This window comes from Phalacrocorax aristotelis, chromosome 13 (assembly GCF_949628215.1).
Source record: "Phalacrocorax aristotelis chromosome 13, bGulAri2.1, whole genome shotgun sequence".
Lineage (NCBI taxonomy): Eukaryota > Metazoa > Chordata > Aves > Suliformes > Phalacrocoracidae > Phalacrocorax > Phalacrocorax aristotelis.
In genome coordinates this window covers 17535133-17553814 of record NC_134288.1, presented here as the reverse complement: position 1 = coordinate 17553814, position 18682 = coordinate 17535133, and the positions used below count along the sequence as shown (strand labels likewise).

General features: G+C 44.4%; 1 long non-coding RNA gene across 1 annotated transcript in view; it reads left to right on the top strand.

The window, feature by feature from the left end:
• Nucleotides 1-467: 467 nt before the first annotated feature.
• LOC142064078 (uncharacterized) overlaps nucleotides 468-18682 on the top strand; it is a 111829-nt gene continuing 93614 nt past the window's right edge. The window contains exon 1 of the long non-coding RNA XR_012662985.1: nucleotides 468-552. This is a non-coding gene — a long non-coding RNA (uncharacterized LOC142064078). The remainder of the gene's footprint in view (nucleotides 553-18682) is intronic.

Below are 18682 nucleotides of genomic sequence, written 5' to 3'. Positions count from 1 at the left end.
CGTATCAATCCTGAGCATGCTTGGCAGGGTCCTACACTCTGTCACCCTTGTGCAGGGAAAAAATGCTCTTTAATAAAATAAATACCCCAGGTTTCTAATGCATGCTTCTGCTGACAACGGAAGAGCAGCTGAAAAGATCAGTCTTATCTTCAGAGTGTGCCAAACTGTTTTTTGTTTCCTGGAAATGAATTCAGGAGTCTGGAGTACAGATATGGGGCAGCTACAGAAGGCTTGTTCAGCTTTCACGTGATGGAAAGGCTGGAGGGAGGCCACAGACAGCTAGTTTTTGGAGGGTTTTCTAAACAAACTGGTGCTTAGATGTAGTTTTGCAACAAAAGACAATTAATTCCCTGCTTTAGGGGTCAATGGTCCAGATGCTTCTGTGTTCCAGTCCCAGATGGTCTATGACAGAAGTACTTGAGGCCTGTGTGCTGGGGAGGAGACTTGCTGTTTGAGCCAGTTGGGAAGAAGCAGAAAAGCCTGGAAGAGCCTGGAAAGGCCAAGAAAAGGAAGGGAAAGGAACAGGCAAGAATGAAGGATGAAGACATGGAGGTAAGCAGTCCTCAGGAAAGAATTGAGTGGGGGGCTTTCCTCAGCAACCCTCGGTTTCAGACAAGGTCTCCCAGTGGCGCAGAGCTACTGTGCGGAGTTGACCCCTGCAGACAGCCCTGCCACGCACGGCACGTAGTAGCCATGGGTCAGGACGGCATCGACCCCACACTGACTTAGGACAAGCCTGTTGTCTTCCTGGAAGAGGAGTCGGGGCCACATAAGCAGTGAACAGACTGCAGTTTGGGGGCACGGCTTTGGCAGGCTCTGCTGGCTTTCATATTTCTCCTTTAGACCGAGAGCGTGTAGCTGTGGGCCAGTGACAATGGAACAAGTCTGTCTCTGGGTGACCGATGAACAATAAATCTGTAAATACAGAGGGTGAATGTGATCCCAGTGCTGCTGCAGTCCAGTATCTGAAAGCAAATGGACATGCTGTCATAAGCAGAATGGGAATCCTGTATTTTGACTGGTAATTAAATTCCCCGCTGTCACTTCAGATTTGAAGTACAACAAACAATATTCACAAGTGTGGTTCTTCCTCCCTCATTCTTAATTAGTCCCAGCAGAGGTCTGCTGAAATCAGTTGGATTGATTGCATAATAAATTTCAGGGTTCTTGGCAGTTTCGGTGAAAATTAGAGTACCTAGAGAATTAGAGACTTTGTTTAATTACAGAAATGGCTAGAGTCAGGCTCCGAGCAGCAGCTCAGCGCGGGTTTAGGAACTGCCCTGACTTCGGCCTGGATTTTCTTTACCTGTGTGCTACTGTCCTTTTGACATTTTGGGATCTTTGCCATCTCCTCGATTCATAGAGTTGTCATAGGAACTACTTCCTAAGCTGTGTTCTGACTTGTTCCGTGAGGCACTTTATTGTATTATAAAGTGTTGACAGCAAAGCACAGTGATAGATTTTTAAATGTCACCAAGGTAACTACTGGCATTCAATTACAGTTTCAGATAAAGACGAATCCTTTCTGTAAATGTGACAGTCAAAGAATGTGCTGAGGATGAAGGTGATCTGTGATACAGCAATGGTTTCTCTTGGCACTCTGCAAGGTTAATTGTGCCCATTAAATTTTCTGGTAACACAAATGTAACAGCTTATTGTTTGATTTTTTTTTTATCTAATGTCTTGATAGATGTTGATCACTTGCTTTCTGTTGTGTGTTGGGTTTTTTGGTGTGGGTTTTTTTTTAATTCTGCTCCATAAATGAGACTGTCGCTCCATGAATAGCAGATCCGGGGCTTATCTCAGTGAAGCTCTGTAACACCCAGAGTAACTGCTTTAAATGGCATTTCTCTGGGCTTACATAAACATCCCAGGGGTCAGAGCAGGAATTAGACTTGGCTGCAAATACCTCCAAACCTCGCATCATCTCATTCATCCGAAGCCCGAGAAGATCAAAGTGCTAGGACTCCTGGAGATTAGGGAGAGCGGCCAGCTTGAGCAAAAATTTATGTTGTAGTGAACACTGAGAGACTGAAAGTGCATCTGTGTGTGAGAGATGGTAAGTGTGGGATCTGAGGGATCGAGAGGAGAGAAGGCAAAGAGATTAGTAGGGTAAGAGTCTGGCAGCAAAAGAAGTGTAGATGGTGTTATATTAGGGTGTGCTGTCATGGTTGGGCTTTGCCGAGCATGAGAGCTGCTCCGAGGCCGTGGCAGTCAGTTGACTCTGAAGGCAGAAGGCTTCTCGCAAGCAGCGCAGATGCCAAAGACGTGACCCTTCAGTCAGCTGAAGCTGTCATGTGGTTTGGAGTTCGGAGGTTGTGGCCGTGAATAGGGCTTCTTCCAAGGCTGCCTCAGAAGTGCCTGCTGACAGGCAAGGCTGCTCCTTTTGTTACTCTTGACCAGTTTGCCTCCTCCCTGTTATCTGATATCCATTAGGTCCAAACATCTTTTCACAAAGAGTGGTAATAATCAGCTGATATCATTAAAGAAAAATTTAGGCTATTATACCTTCATTTTTTCTCTACCATGACGAGCGGTCTTTACTTTCTCAACAAACCACCTTATCTTATTTTATTTGAAGTTTCCCATTAAAGGTGAAAAGAACAGAACCTGACAATGTCATTTGAGGAAAGCAATTATATTTTAAGGTGAAGTGTTTTGTGAACAGCATCCTGATTGCTTGGCAGAGCTAAAAATAGCTGACTGGTTAAATAGCTTATCAGCATGTGGAGGCCTGGGAGTCATGCATTTTTACTGTTGCCTAATAATCCATGCCAAATATTGTCCTAGCATTGGAATGAAAAGGGAGGGGGAGCAGGTGGCTTCAAGAGAAGGTGCCCATGATGAAGTGGGTGAAGTAATATATTTCCACCTAAAGCAGCATAAACCCTCTAGCAATTTAATTCACCAGCACAACTTGAGATATCAAATTTCGGATGGTTTTCTAGTGCAAAACACTTGCAGAAGTTTCATGCCTGAACCAAACTAGAGTCCTCTGAAGGTGTAACAGCAAGCCTGGGCGAGGGGGCAGCTGGCTGTCTGGATCACAAATACGAACACATCTGCATCTGCGCTCCTGTGCTGCGTGTGTTCCTGCTGGTAGCTGCTGCTTCAGGAGGATGAAAGGTTCCCCAAGTAGGTTTGGTCCAGGCTGGTCCTTGTCACGGCTGCCCAGGGCAGGGGGAAGAGTCCAAGAGCATCCTCCATGCGGTTGTTCTCAAGCCAGTCTGAAGGCAGTACTTCATACAGCTTGGAGGAGGCAGAGAGTGCCTGTCCATTAGGAGAGAAATCTTGGCTCTCTGAGTAAATTAAATAGATGTATTGGCTTAATCAGACATGAAATGTAACAGTTTGTAACAGAAAATGTGTTTCAGTCACCTGAACAATGCTTTATGGCCCTGTTCTTTCGCAGGGCACGCACACGTCTACCTGCTGCTCTACGGAGTGAAAAACTCGATCTGTCGGTCGCTTTTTGCCTAACGCAGGGAGGGTCAGTGGCTGGTGTCGCTATGCCAGACTTGCTGCCTGCTTGGCAAAGCCACAGAGGTGTAAGCCAGACTGTGCTCCGCCCCCCCCCGGCCCCAAGAACCTTAAAGCAAATGTGAAACTCCCTAAGATAAAAGGGAAATATGGGCAAACCGCAGAGAGGTGCCGAGCGCGTGGCCTCACTTGACAAGTAACACGGAATCCAAACAAAGGGCTGGGACTTCTGAGGGATTTGCCATGTAAGGGGCCCAGCAGAGAGATGGCATTTTCTGCCAGGAGAGTTTTGTTTATTTTTCTTTCTCATAACATGGGGAGTTTTTCCTCCTCGTTTTAAAGTTTTTCTTTTATTTTTTTTTTAAATCATCATAATCCCCCTTTCATCATGAGCCTGTCTACCAAGAGAACGTTTGTCCTTCTTAATGCCTCTATTTCCATCTACCCCCCCATTAATTCTCCCTCCCAGGCACACTCTTATTTGGAATTCAGCCCTTCAAGGAATACTACACAGGGAAGGATTATGCTCCTTGGATGTCTCCATCCCTGGATGATTTCCCTGGAAAAAATGTAATTACTGAAGAATTTTTGCTGCTGCTGTCTCTTGGGGAGATAAAGGGGGTGAGATTCTAGAGAACCTTTCCTCTTTGGAGGCAATTTCTCATTCTCTGGGGAGGTGCCATGGGAAGAATCCCCTTGGGAAGGGCTCCTGTCACTGTACATCTCATCTGCGTGGATCCAGTTGTGCTTCTTGCCTGGTACAAAACCTAGTGACTGTGCAAGCAGCTTGGGCAGCACGCGTATAGCGTTTAACCCTCCTTTTGGAGATCGAACTCTGTGTGCTGTCATTATCAAGGCAGGTTACCAACAGGAATCCCGTTTTTCGAAGCAAACCGCTGTAGATGGCAAAGACCTGGTTAGCTCACGTGGAGGTGGATTCTTACAAGCCCCATCTCAGGAATTCAGATTAATATTTTGGGGCTTTTTCCCACTGAAGAGCGACTTGGTTGCTGGGAGCTGCTTGCACTTTCCATAAAAGTATGAGGTCATTGGCTGATTGCAGTAAATTGGCGATTGTGTTTCAATGTGGTCCGCAGGAGGGACTGATTACGCACTCGGTATTGGCATAAGTTCTCAGGTGCAACTCTGTTTTACTCCCTTGAAACCTCTTGTTCCCGACAATGTTCAGTCTTAAAGGAAACAATATTGTAGGAAGGGAATTGAAGTGGGGCTAGGAAGATGACTCAAGGATTGATAAACTGCTATGTAGCTATGTGAAACTGAAGTTTCTGTACTGTTTAAAGGCATTCTTTGTTTAGTTTTAATATAGTCAAAGCATTCAGGTATTTTTCCTAATATTTTGAAATAATTCTAGCAAGGAAAATGGAAATAGCTTTGTTTCTCATCTCCCCCTTCTGCCTTGAGGTAAATTCTCGTGAGGTTATTTGACAATTTCTGAATCTTAGTTTAGCAGCTCTTCAGGGTATTTGCTGTTAAACACACAACTTGTTCAGAAGCTCTGTTAGATTTGAAGCAATCCAAGCAGAGAAGCAAGCAGATGGGAGGATCCACTGAGTGTTTCTTGTTTTTAAAAAATGCAGTGATATAGTAGAAGTAGTTTTCCTTTTGCTTTTGGAGATATGTATCTAAACTAGTGATTCACCAATTTATTCTGCAACTTTACGCTTTGAGACAGAAGCCTTACGAACGCTGAAGCACTTGGTTCTCTGAGGATTTGTTCTCAAAATAAACAGTTCTCAAACTCCTGAAGATGAAGTTCTGCAGGCTGTTGGTGATTGCCGTCTCTGGCTTCAGAGGTACCAGTTTATGCAGGAATCATGGGTAGTTCTGGGACCGGTGTCCATGTAGCCACCCATACAGCCTTCACCTGACCCTCTCAGGTTGCAGACACTTCAGAACGGTTATTGTCCCTGCCCACTGCCACACCAAGTGAGGGTCTTCTGTTAAAGGGACCTCCCGACTATCCCGCTACCATTATTATATTTATAATGCCATGATTATTTAAAATCAGATTGAGAAGCTGCTTAGCCAAACAACATTCTCTACTTATATTTACAATGGTTCAAATGACAATCAAAAAACAAAACAAAACACCCAGAAAGGATCTGTTATGTGGTACTTAACTGCTGTTAAGGTAGTCAGGCTGTCTCTTTTAGGGTCAGACACTGCCGGAGAGTGCTAGTCTTCCTGATGAGTAGGAACCGGCATTCAGCGTTATAAGAAAGCTGTAATATAATGTAGCTGAAACACAACTAGCCAGGAAAGGCTGGTTAATTTTTTTTTCTGACTATTGCAAAACTCAATACCCAAGGAGATAAGAATATGTATTTTAATTAGCACTGTGTTTCCAGCTTCTTTGTTAGTTTAATCTCTAAATTGGTGCAAACCAGATACTATTCCAAGTTAGGAGAAGCTCTGGAGTAGGTTCTGATGTGATTTTTTGCAATGTTATTGTCATCAGTTTTCTTCTCTTCATGCACGGTAGTGCCTTCACCCCTAGCTGGGAGATTTGGACTGTGAGCAGGAGAAATGGCTGCAGAATGCCTGTGGTGTTGTGGTGCTGACAGCTGGGTCTTGGGAGAACCCTTTCGGACTATGCTTGCAGAGGACAATTTAATTTCCTCATAAATATGCATCCTAAACGATGATCACCACTGAGAACAAATGAGGTCTGAACCAGGACCTCACATCTTGAAGATGAGCGTGGGCCAGTGTCTGCAAGCAAATAAGACTTCCCAGAAACAACTCCTTTCCTACCCAAAAAAAGAGATGTGACTGTGTATGTGAATGCATGCGCACATTCACGTACGTTTTATTTGCCTTTCTCTCACATTCACATCCTAATTTGGAGAGCAGAATGAGATGGAAGCTAAAATACTGAATCTATCGCCACAAATGTGAATGGAATGGCTTTATTTTCCTTTTTGTATACTCTTTGTCTGGTATATGTTCTGAATAGGAAAAAATGAGAGCTGGTAAAATGTGAATTAAATCTTAAGCCAATAGAGTCATTGAAAGGAATGCCGATGGTCTTAATTAGCAGCATATTAGCATGCTGTGAGCCCCTGCAGTTCTGCTGAGTTGTTTGGTCTGGCAGATTCACCTGTATTTACTACTAATTAATGAAATATTACAATCATTAATGCTCTTTGCCATGTTTTTATAAGGAAGTTAATTGTGTAAAGACTTACAGCTGCACTAAACTTTAGTGCTAGAATAAGATATCATACCTATGGAGCTGTTGGGATGATTTCGCTGGTGATTAATGGGTACTGAACTCTTTGTCCCTGTGGTAGGATAAGGTGACTGTACTACACTATTTTTTTGTAATGTTTACATAAATGTCTCTATTGTTTGGAAAGCATCTGCCAGACAAATGTCTGTTGTGTCAGAAGCTGAGCAGTTCGTCAGAAGTTTATGTCCAGCACAAACTGAAAGATTATTCATTTTGATCTGCCTAGACAAGAGCTTTGTGTTTGAAAATGGGTTTTGTGACAGTTAAGAACTCTCATTCTCACTCTTTAACAAAATGGAGGTGCCACTTAAGCATTTCCAAGAGCACCGTTTTGATTCATACCAAATTTATTAGTTTAATAACCTTTAACAAATCAGATGTTGAGTTACGGTATAAATGATGGTCACGTTCTCATTAGCCTTGGTTTTGTTGTAGTAGGATCTTTGCTTTGTTATAGTGCCATGAGACTGTCCACTAAAGAGTGATGTTGGAGTTTGTCTGATCTGGTTTTACTATGCTTCACTGTTAGGTTAAGTCAACTTTCTGTATGTTTTCTCTTTGAAGAAACTAGCAGGATCAGCTACAGTTAAAGTTGGGTCCAAAGCAAAGGCTTAGATTCACACGTTCTTCAGATGAATGCATCAAGTTTGGGATACAAATGTAAGACCTTTAAGGTCCTGTATCTAGCAAAACATAGTATGTTTTAAATAATTGCCTGTTGTTAATGCCCTTTTCATCCAAAGGCCTTAAATCCTGTACGAGACTGTGGTGTTAGTATCTGATTAAAACAGAAATAGAAGTATTGTAATTACCTTTCTGGAATTGTGTTCTTAAAGGGAGATCACATATTGGATTGAATGCAGTGAAATCGTATACCCAGGAGAGCGTGTGCTAAATACAACCTGTGCCATTAAGGTGGTGTTTGGGGCTCTTACTCTACCATATTCTCTTGCTATTATCAACATCAACTGTGACATTGCATATACTGTTTGACTGTAGTTCGGACTGTGGAGTTGAAGCCTAAGTTTATATACAAACAAATTTTTAAGTATGTCCTACACTGTAAGTACATAAAGTGCCCATCTTTCTTATTCAGTGATCTTTAACTAGGAGAGGGGGACCCTGGCTAACCAGAGTTTTCTGAGAAGGAGGACTGAAGCTGAAAACTCCCAAGGACCAACTTTGGAGAAGATTGTTTAGTTTTAGTTGCTCTTTTATCCTTCCCTCCCTTTCTGTGCACCCAGACAATGTCAGACTCATTAGAGTGTGGGAAGTCTCAGTGATGAAACTATTGGCTGTAGTTAACTTTGAAAGGAAGATGATGAATTAATGCTGTTTGGAGTAACTGAAAAATCAGTCTACTGCTGCTGAACTCTGGCCTGCCTCCCCATCAGAAGTAGAGGTGGGGGGAAAAAAATCACTGTCTTATTTTTTCCATTAAGCTCAGACAGTTTTTCTTTTGAATGTCAAATGTTCTGGACAGTATCAGCCTGCAACTCGGTACTGTCACGTGTGCGTTAAGTTGTCATAATAATGCAGAGGAGATCATCTTATAATCATTAAGGAAACTGTTCCACTTTTGAAAGCTCATGACATCCCTGCTGCTCAAGTACAGCCTGTGCGTTATATCTCTGGATCCCCAAAGCACATGGGCTACGGTTCCACGGCTGAGTGAACAGCACCTCCCCCAGTCCTGATTTCTTTGTGCTCTTAGTCAGTGGCTCAGCAGGTCTCTAAAAAAACCCAGCCCATTATAACTTCAGCACATCTCCCTCCTACATGTCACCCTGACGAGGTACTGCTCATCTTATTATTGTTGCCTGTTGGCTCTGGATGTCAGGTAATAAAAATAGTTTGTTTTCATCTGTTGGAGGAAATGATTAAAAACAATGCTCATAGTGGAGTTTGCAGAAATGTTCAGGTTGTCCACAACAGTGCTTTTAAAACACTTAATTGGAAATCAACATTAAGGAGTAAATGGATGGGAATGAAACCCTTGAGCACTTAGTTGTTGCCACCCTTCCCGTTTGAGTTGCGCGACAACGCGGGCATAGTCCAGGGGAGGCACACCACTGCTGTGGCCATCGCTGATGAAGAACCTGTAGGAGAAGAGGCTGTTTGCTTGTTTTCTCTCAGCAAGTTACTCTCAGTGAAAAGGCTGCTGACTTGAATGGGGAGATCCAGTGCTCTGATCCTTGTGAAACCTGTGAGCTGCAAATTATGTGATTCATGTTAAGTGTAGGAAGAGCTCTGGTGCTTCCTAGGCTGTGGAGCTGGTCTCTGATTAGCTCCTGGCACCTTCTTTCCTTGCTCTGTGAAATCAAAGCACTCGACTTCTTGTCACCTCACTTCAGTATCCCAGGCTCTGCTGACCTCCCTGGGGGCTGGCAGGCTCAGCCACTGGTGCTTTTTGTTATTTGACAGAATTTATGTCATAATTCTGCTCTGCAATTGTAGGACAACGTTTTAATTTAGGGGTCTGTAGACTCCTATGTAAGCTAATTAAGCAAAGGCCTTAAATATATTAGTGAAACGGAAATTGCAATTTCTCAGTATAGTAAACTGAGAGGCATTGACATGTAGGTTTTAGGAGGTAAATGCAAAAGAGGGGGCTGTTTATCTGCCTGACTTGCAAAGGAACAAACATGTAAAATAATAAAAAGGTTCCATGTGAATTAGTTACGTGTGTAAAGAGGTGAGAGGTGTGTGGCTGGCTCACGGTCCCAAAGGTGTCGAACGCAGGATCGCATCCGTGGGGATGATGGAGAGTTTCCAGCTTCCCATGCAGTCTGTGCCCTGGTGAGCAGCTCGTCTGCTGGGATGAGCTAAGCGTTGCTCATCGAATCAAGTCTGTCATGGCAAGACCGCTGGACTTCTGAGCTGACTCACGGTTATCGTCCCGAGCGAGCTGTGTTCCTTCATGGCGAAGGCACTCTCCTTTTGCGAGCGTGTGGGGGTGGAGCCCGTGCTGCTGTAGAAGCATTGTTTTGTGTAGGTCTGTACAGGCATGGTGCACAGCAAATGCTTTGGTCTAACAAAGAGCTTGACTGGCTTGTAAATCACCGCCTTTTATATTCTAAGAAATTACAGGTTGCCTCAAGTGAACGCACGAGCCAGGCTGATGTGCGAGGAGGGCGTTTGTAACAGCTGGTCCCCGTGATTTGCTCAAGGCTCCACACAGGGCTAATAACAGGCATTAGGCAGGAGAGGCCTGGGCCAGGTACTGCTGAAGAACAGAATTACATGTCAGAGGCTCGGTGTGCTCTTTGCTCGGCATGCCTAGTAACGTTTTCCTCGTGTGCTTGCTACCACCCTGCTAGGCGAGGCAGCACTTCGGAGATCCTGTGTGGTCTTTTGTGCTGAGATGTGTCTGCCTGTCACGCTTGCAGGGTCCTGGACCACAGGCTGGGCTCTGAAAAAGCAGCTGCTTCAAAGCAGTTGGTGAGGGAAAAGAATGTCTTTTCTAAAGGTCAGCTAAACCTACGGAGCGCTTAGAAGCAGAGGAAATTATAGCTTTGGTGTCTCGGTAGTGGGCTTTGCAAGAGGATGGAAAGAACAGAGGTGTGTTACAATGGGCTCCAGAGGAAAGTCTTTTAAACATTGCTATTAGAAGGATTTCTCTGGGCGTAAATGAAAGGCAGCACTCTGTGGAATGTTCCTTGCTTTTAACAAGTTAAACGGCTCCCTTGATCATATAGGCTTGCTTGGCAGTTCCTGGAACTGCATATTAACTCCTCCAGCAACTCTGATGCTGCCTGCAGGTTAGATAATATGGAATTTGCAAGCCTGGCCAGCGCTCATATTTCTCACTTTCATCCTCCTGCAAAAAGCTGATGTGATTGCATGTTTGTTGGAGGCTAATGCAGCCTTAAGATCTGTGGTCAGATTGGCAGTGTGAAGTTACTGTCCTTCTCTTACAAAATTTGCTACAGCTTTATAGAAACCCCCCTTGAAGCATTCGATACAATTGCTGTCTGGTCCTCTCTTCTTCAATAGTAATGATCAAAATCGTTCAGAAATGTGTTAGACACAAATGTCCTTTTTGCAAGTTGCACCTTGTTATTGGATTTGACTTGACTCTGCGAACGTAGTAGCACTGAGGAGATCAAACTGTTACCACAGGGAACTCTGGCTAAAACACCTGCAGACCTCAAAACCAATAATGTGAGTAAAAGTTTGTCTTCAACACCAAGTATATTTGCAAGTAAAGAATAATGCTCTGTTTCGGGGCACAAGCCCTTCACAGCAGTGTGTTTGTTTTCACTCTAATCCATTCTCTTAAGGTTCTGTCACTGGTTTCAAAGTCTCCATTACTTTAGCGTCCTTAAGTCCTTCCTGCCATTTGTACAAGCTTAACCTTGACAGCGCTATGATGTGAGATCTTTAAGGTATACTGTGAATATGGCAGTATGCTGTATAGTGCAAGTTCTTCCTCTGTTGGAGAGAATGGTTTCTCCGGCGTCTTCAGCACAGAGCAGCTGAGGATCCCAGGGGTGCACCTCTGCTAAAACGCTCTGCGGTGCCGCTGCTGTGCACTGACTCTGAATGTTCTGCTGTGTGGCTCCCAGACGTAAGTATAATTCTCAAGAAAAATAATGAATGTCAGGTGGAATTTGGCTAGAAGCTTAGTACTCTGGCCATTAGTTTAAGGTGAATGTAAAGGCATAGCAAATTATAGCTTCTTGTTTTTGTTTTACATAAGCTTCCAACTAAATAGGAAAGAATTTAATGTTTCTGTATTTGAAAGCATGGTGCAGTGGTCTAAAACTTGCTCTGAATTTCATTAGTGGCATTGCAAATGGCTGGTTACAAGATTTCACTGCCTGAATCTTTTCTCATTTTAGGTTAAAAGACAAAAATGCAGATTAAGGATTTCTTAGAGCTGTTTTGGAGAGCTGACTTTTTCTGGATTTAGTCTGACAGCTGGGTCGTGGCCATATTCCTGACCTATATACCTTAGAAGGTAATTTTTGTAAGCCTAATGTAAGTGTAACACATCAGATGTGTGTCCTCAGGTATTTTTCAGGCCATCATCCCTGGCCAGGTTTTATCCGGGCAGCTTGGCTGAGAAAGTCATACTAGATATCTTGGCTCCAGGTTCAGAGGTTCTTTAAAAGCTGTTTTTCAGAAGAGTGAACATTATAATGAATGAGAGTTTCTGACCTGCTTTGGTTAGCTTAATTCCTCTTCTGCAGACTGTTAATGTTGAGAATGAATGCTTCGCCTTGGAACAGGAGAAACTGGATGCTTTTAATATGGCTTCTGCCATTAGGTTGTGCAGGGCTCTCAACCGTTTATTGAAATACCATCTGAATCTGTTTCCATTCTTGAGCGAATTTGTGGTTGCCAACACAGCTCACCATCTGCTCGTGCTATCTTCTGTGTGCCTGAACAGAATTTGTGAAGAAAGTCAAATTGCAAGCCGGTCCTTATCGACTTAGCACCTTTGCCTGTCTCAGACTGCTGTTCTTCACGCTTGTTCCAGTTGTGTTCGCTTTAGTCACAATGTCACTTAGATCCTGGTTTTGCAGAGGGTTCATAAAATGTCCTGAGCTGGAAGGGACCCACAAGGACCACCGAGCCCAGCTCCCGTCCCTGCACAGGACACCCCAAATTCACACCAGGTCTCTGAGGGCCGTGTCCAAGGGCTTCTGGAATATCGCCAGGCTGGTGCCGTGATGCCTCCCTGGGGAGCCTGTGCCAGGGCTCCACCACCCTCTGGGGGAAGGACCTTCTCCTAATGCCCGCCCAGCCTAACCCTCCCCTGGCACATCTCCCTGCCGTTCCCTCGGGGCCTGGCGTTGGTCACCAGAGAGCAGAGACCAGCCCTGCCCCTCCTCCTCCCCTCGGGAGGGAGCTGCAGAGCGCCATGAGGCTGCCCTCGGCCTCCTCTGCTCCAGCTGAACAAACCCAGGGACTCCAGCCGCTCCTCGTACGGTTTCCCCTCTAAACCCCTCACCAACTCCGTGGCCTCCTCTGGACACTCTCCCGTAGCTTTATACCCTCAATGTCCTGCGGCGCCCAACGCTGCCCACAGCGCTCGGGGTGAGGCCGCCCCAGCGCGGGGCAGAGCGGGACAATCCCCCCCCTCGCCCGGCTGCGATGCAGGGCTCGATGCCCCCCAGGGCACGGCTGGCCCTCTCGGCTACCAGGGTACGCTGGGGGCTTGTGTTCAACTTGCCATGGACCAGAGCCCCCAGGTCCCTGCAGAGCTGCTCCCCAGCCCCTCGCGCCCCAGGCTGCCTGTGCATCCAGGGCTGCCGCGCCCCAGGGGCAAAACCTGGCACTTGCCCTTGTTCAACTTCATAGAGTTGGTGACTGCCCGGCTCTCTAATTTGTCTAGATCCCCCTGCAGGGCCTCCCTGCCCTCCAGAGTGTCAACAGCTCCTCCCAGTTTTGTGTCATCAGCAAACTGGTTCTGGGAACCCTGGAAATTAACAGTAGGGCAACAATGGGAGAATATTCTGGGGTATGTCTGAAGCTGTATGGAGTCTGCTTACTCACAACGCTAAGCTGGTTATGGCCAGCTAGAAAACATATCTGTTCCATATCCATGTGTTTGGAGTGCTCTTGAACATGGAAGCAATAGGGTCTCCAGGTGTGCTAAGGAAAACTGCACATCTTTTAGGTTGATAGGCTTTTCTGGTGTAGACAAGCCTGATGAGGAGAAATTGGGATATCTGGAAACTAGCGATGAGATCTGTCCATCTTGCACACAACACCTCAGTGTGACTAGTGCAGCTGAGCAAAATGGTAGCAGAGAGAGACTCTACTTTGTGTAACTTCATGTGGGGGTAAAAGCTACAGAAATAAGCTGCTTAACCTAATCAACAGTTTTGAAACAAGACTGGAGGCACATCAGGTGGCTAGGTGTAAGTTTAAGCCTGGGAATTACTAGGTTTCTAGCAACTCAAACTCATAAATGCATCATCACTGACCATTTCCAGATGAATATCTGGGGCTTTTTACAACGCTGAAATACTTAGCTTCAAGACTGTAGATGTCACAGCCTCTCTGCAAAAGAGCAATGAGAATTTTTTTTCCTTTGAAGTTTTTATTGAGACAAGTTCCATTTGGAGGCCTGTAAATGTTTAGGGTATCATTTTAAGTATTTAGAGTGTGGGGAGCAGTCTACGTTCCTTGGAGCATCCAATTTTTGTTTGTTATCAGAATTGTCAAATCTTCTGTCTTGTTCAGGAATAATAAAGGCATGCGTTCAGTAACAACTTGTCTGGGCCAAGTGCCAGCCAAGAAGTTCTAGGAACTGTGACAACAAAGTGTTGGGGCTCCTCAAGGGAAAAAATATCTGCTGAAAATGAGCAAGCTGTATCAAGCTTTAAATGGTGGAGAAAGCCAAGTGGATGCTAAGAGGTATCCATTATTGATGAGAACTGTACCTCGGAAGACAGAGCTGTGTGTTTCTTGCTGCAGCACCTGCTCTGGCTTTTCCAAGGCAGCACGCCAGACCTGTGTTTCCATGTGAAAGCCTTACAGATCTGGGGTGCTTGGCATGTTTTGCCCTTTCATGTTCCCTTTCGCTCAACTGTACTTTCTCCAAGCATGTTTCTGGGCCTGATGTTATATAAAAATGGACAAATTTTATTATGTAAATAAGTCTGTGGGTTTTTTTAAAGGAAACTTCGGCTAGGTCAAAGTTTTTAGAACTAAAAATTATGAAAATAAAAATGATTCAACATGCAGAGCGAATAGGGAGAAGGCTTGCTAGTAAACTTTTTTCAGGCCACGCCATGAATTGTTTGAGAGTTACATCTTGCCAGGACTTTCCAAAAAGTGTAGAACAAACAGGTTAAATGCACAGGAAGTGTCGCACGCAGTATGAAACAGGGCGCCAGTGGATCCTACTGTTTCGGACCACCTGGAGAGCTCTGTAGCGAGCAGTGCTCCGGCTGCTGGGTCAGTAACGGGGGATATGGGGCTGTCGCTCAAACAGGAATCCATAATATGCACACAGCGTTTTATGGTGCTGCCGACAGACCTTTCTGTTCCTGGGCTTATTTAGGGTAGGAGCTGAGGTCTGTGATAACTCTTTCCCTTTCCTGGATGTCTTGTGTATAAGAAAAATCCTACTTTTTAATATGGAAATGAATAATTTATCCTTGATGGAGCAGAATCAAGCCCAGATGTATGCTTAAAATAGGCACCGCTCTGATATTCTGATACCATTTCTGGTAAACTCCTTGTGGGTAATATTTTAGTATCCAGGTACATTGTGCAATATTTGAAAAGCTAATAAATTGTAGTGCAAATCCAGTGCTGCTGAAAGCCTAAGTAAATATTAAGATTCCGCTTTCATGAGTATCTCCTGGCTAGGATATTTCTGATTCAAGAAACCACCCCTTTCATCTCCTACCTAAACACTTCTTTATATTTGGATCAAGGTTGTGTTTCACTGCATACTGCACAAATGTTTAACATGATATAGTTTCTTCGCTGAGAAGCTGACAGTTGTCTCAATAAATGCAGCGTTGCTAGGTTTATAGAAAATTATTGTGTTAAAGAGAACTTCCAGCTGATCCACAGACTGCTGACAGAGATAGCTGTGGCACCAATAATGCTCGTTGTTTTAATACCCCAGAAGATTGATTGCCAAATACAGACGATGGGGGTGTGGGGGGAAGAATTTGACTCCTCCTGAATCTTAAGGTGGGAGCAGAGTCATTTAAATCACTGGAGGAAATAATGACAAATTGCAACTCCTGTAAAGGCTGTGTCCGTTGCCAGTGTGGTTTTCCCCTCTGTAAGCAGTATATCACCAATGTTTCCTCTCGATTCATGAGCAGAGTTTTTGTAGGCCAGCAGAGTCTGCATGTGGTTTATCATGAAATGCAGTACAGCAAATATAATTATTTTTCCTTTAACACCTGTATTGACTATATCGATATAAAAGAAAATTAGGTTTCCTAAAGTTCAAATGTAGTTTAATGTCACTAGAGTGAAACGGGTCTTTTCCTGAAGCCCAGGCTGCTCAGTGACCATCTTGAGCAGATTTACCCTGCGGCAAGAACCACCGCTGTGGTTCAGTCAGAGGTAAAGTGACCGCAGAGGTAAGCGTTAGCTGCCCAAGTGCTGTTTTGTGTTGCTGGTCGCTTCGTGTGGAAAACAATAAAGATTCTGGCAGGGGAAGGGACTTTGTAATGAATGTAGGTAGAGGATTGAAAACAACTTATCTCAGACAAGCTGGCAGTTTTGAGGTGTTCAGACTGCGCATTATTTATTGCAGTCGCTTCTTTGTGTTTGCGTGTGTTCCCCTGCTAGGACAGATCACCTCAGGAGTGTCCTTTGCTCAGGTGGGTGACAGGTGGTAACTCCAACAAACTACGGTTCAGCTGTAACAAAAAACTTGAATTCACATCTAAATTTCCCCCTTGAAAAGTGAGTAACTTTATTTTTATCATTGCTGTGACAAACGTTTTAAGGTTAGGAAATCCAGTGTAAATCTGCTATAGATATGCCTAGAGAGATTATAACATGCCATGTAATAAATTGTCTCCTGTCCAAAATTCCCAAGCACATGGCAGTCGTCAGTGCAGAGTTCACAACACTCCTGTATGGCACTAGGAAAAACCGTAATGAACCTTTATGAAGCAGGAATTAATTCATGTGGGCAGGTGATATGCCGTCAGTACAAGATAAGAAAGTAGCGGAATAAGGATGTGGCAAAGTCTAGCCTGGCTGTGTTTATTTTGGACATTTATTACTGTCTCACGTGACTGAGAGCATGTGATGTCTGTACAGGGAGTGATAAAGGAGAAAAGGTTTGGGTCTTAGGCTTAAAAGTCCATTTTACTTTATTTGCAGCCCTACGTGTCATGCACAGTTCTCCCTGAGAACAGTCCTTAATGGTGACTTCATCCAGAAAGAGGTGGAGATCTTGTTCCATGCAGAGTAAGTGGTCACTGTATCCAGTGACACGAAGGCAGAGGTAGGATCAAGGTTGGGTCATCTCACGTTGCTCAGCTGCTTTGTAATGATCTTTCATCTCATCTCCTTTTATGCTGGAGGATCAAATAATGCAACAAAGCTCCAATCAGGAATCCCGCAGGAGGAGCGCCAGGCAAAATCTCTATAAAAGGCACTCTCAGTGGATGATATTTCTTGGTTTTGCCCAAGGTGAAGAATTCACCTCTGTGGCTTTTTCGGTGGGTAGTTTGTTCATTGCTTAATTTTGGATGAAAAAGACATACCTGTTTTGCAACAGAACAAGAAAAATACATTTCCCAGAGAAGCAAAGGGGGAGCTAGAGGGAGCTTCTTGATTAGGATCTTAACACTTCCCTTTGAAAAAAGTCACAAGAATGTGGAAACTTCTCCAGGTTCCTTGAGCAGGGCATGAAGCAAAGCATCTTCAAACAGCAGAGTTTCCAACCCCGTTAGCTGTGCTTCTCCAACAGGCCAGTGAAAGCATTTATTTCTTGCAGTTGTTCCTGTGCCAACCCTGGAACCACGAAAGTCATGTGCCATATGGAAAAAACACTGAACTGGAAGTGTTTTGAATCCTTGGCAGGATTTGGGGTTGGGCTCAGTTAAAGGGACAGACAAGTTAAATCTGGTCTTGCTCCACCGACGTCGCTCACCAGTCTCCAACCTCGGCTCCCTTAATTCGCACTTGGGCACTTGCGTATGTAACGCACGCACTAGCTTTGAGGCAAAGGTGCAAGCACGGCCGTTCCCTCTTTTGGACTTTTCTGAGACAGGTCTTTACAGCTTCGCGTGGTGCCGCCTGGTCCCAGGAGCTCCTCTCCTGCTCCAGGGATGCTCCAGGGTGCCCGTGTGGGAGCTGGGACCCCTGGGCTCACAGTTCTGGGAGCAGCCTGGGAAGTTATGCAAAGCTGTGTCAATGCAGCTGGTCTGCGGTAGGTATCGCGGTCTGCGTTTGATTTCAGAAAGTAGTTTTGCTTTTCCAGAAATGCGTACTTTGTGATTCCTGTTTGGTAGAAAATTTCTAAAACTTCAGGTTTTCTGTTCAGAGTTGGAAGTAAAGTTTTCCAAAATGTCTCAGTTTCCTCCTAAAATTGTGTCATTTTGATCAGCTCTCCAAACCTGAACCACGCCGCATACTCATTCTGGTATGATTTGCAGACGGCAGGATTTGGGGCAGGTTCTCCGCTCACTTGTAAGCAGTACAGAACACCTCCTGGTGCTGAAAGATCCACTCCTTATTTCTGTCTTCTGTTCCCAGAAGTTTGTGTGCTTTTAAAAAAAATTGAAGTCTTGCTCCACTGAAGCTGGAGAAGCAGGCATGCGTTGTTATTTCCTGACGGGCGGCGGTGGTTCAGTGTCCGTTTGTGTATGCTAGAAAGGTGCTATTCTCTTGAAATGCTGTGCGATGTGGCTTCTTCCTGTTACCTCCCCCTTGGAAGGAAAAAGGACGCAGGTATTGAATGTCACAAAACACGGCACACCCTTCGCAAATTCTGTTTATCTGTTCCTTGTCATATATTGAACTTGTCCACACATTTTACCTCCAAAGTGCGAATTTTCAATCGACTGAACTTTCACCCTATTTTATAGTCTGGGGTTTTTCCCTTTTGAGAAGAGAAATCCCTCCAAATTCCTGAATTCCTTCCAAGAAAGTTGTGACTTAAATGAGTCACACTTAATTAAAGCAGTGAGGAGATCTATGCTTATATGGTTAACTGCCCATTTTACTGGGCACTTAAATTAAGTCCCTCGAGAATCACAAGAGGCTTGATTTAGTTTTTTCCTCCAAAGCTTTGTAATGATTGTGACTTGGGACTCCTTGTTCTTGTTTCTTCTTTTAATTAAGGGTTGAAAATATATACTGCTGTGAAACATCTGGCATAGCCTGCCTCTCTGTTGCAAAGTAATACGGGCTGGTATTGTGCGCTTTCTGTCAGTCGTAAATAATTGCTGCCTCTAATATTCTGAGCTCTGTGGGTTTATCTGATGAATATTATCACCAACT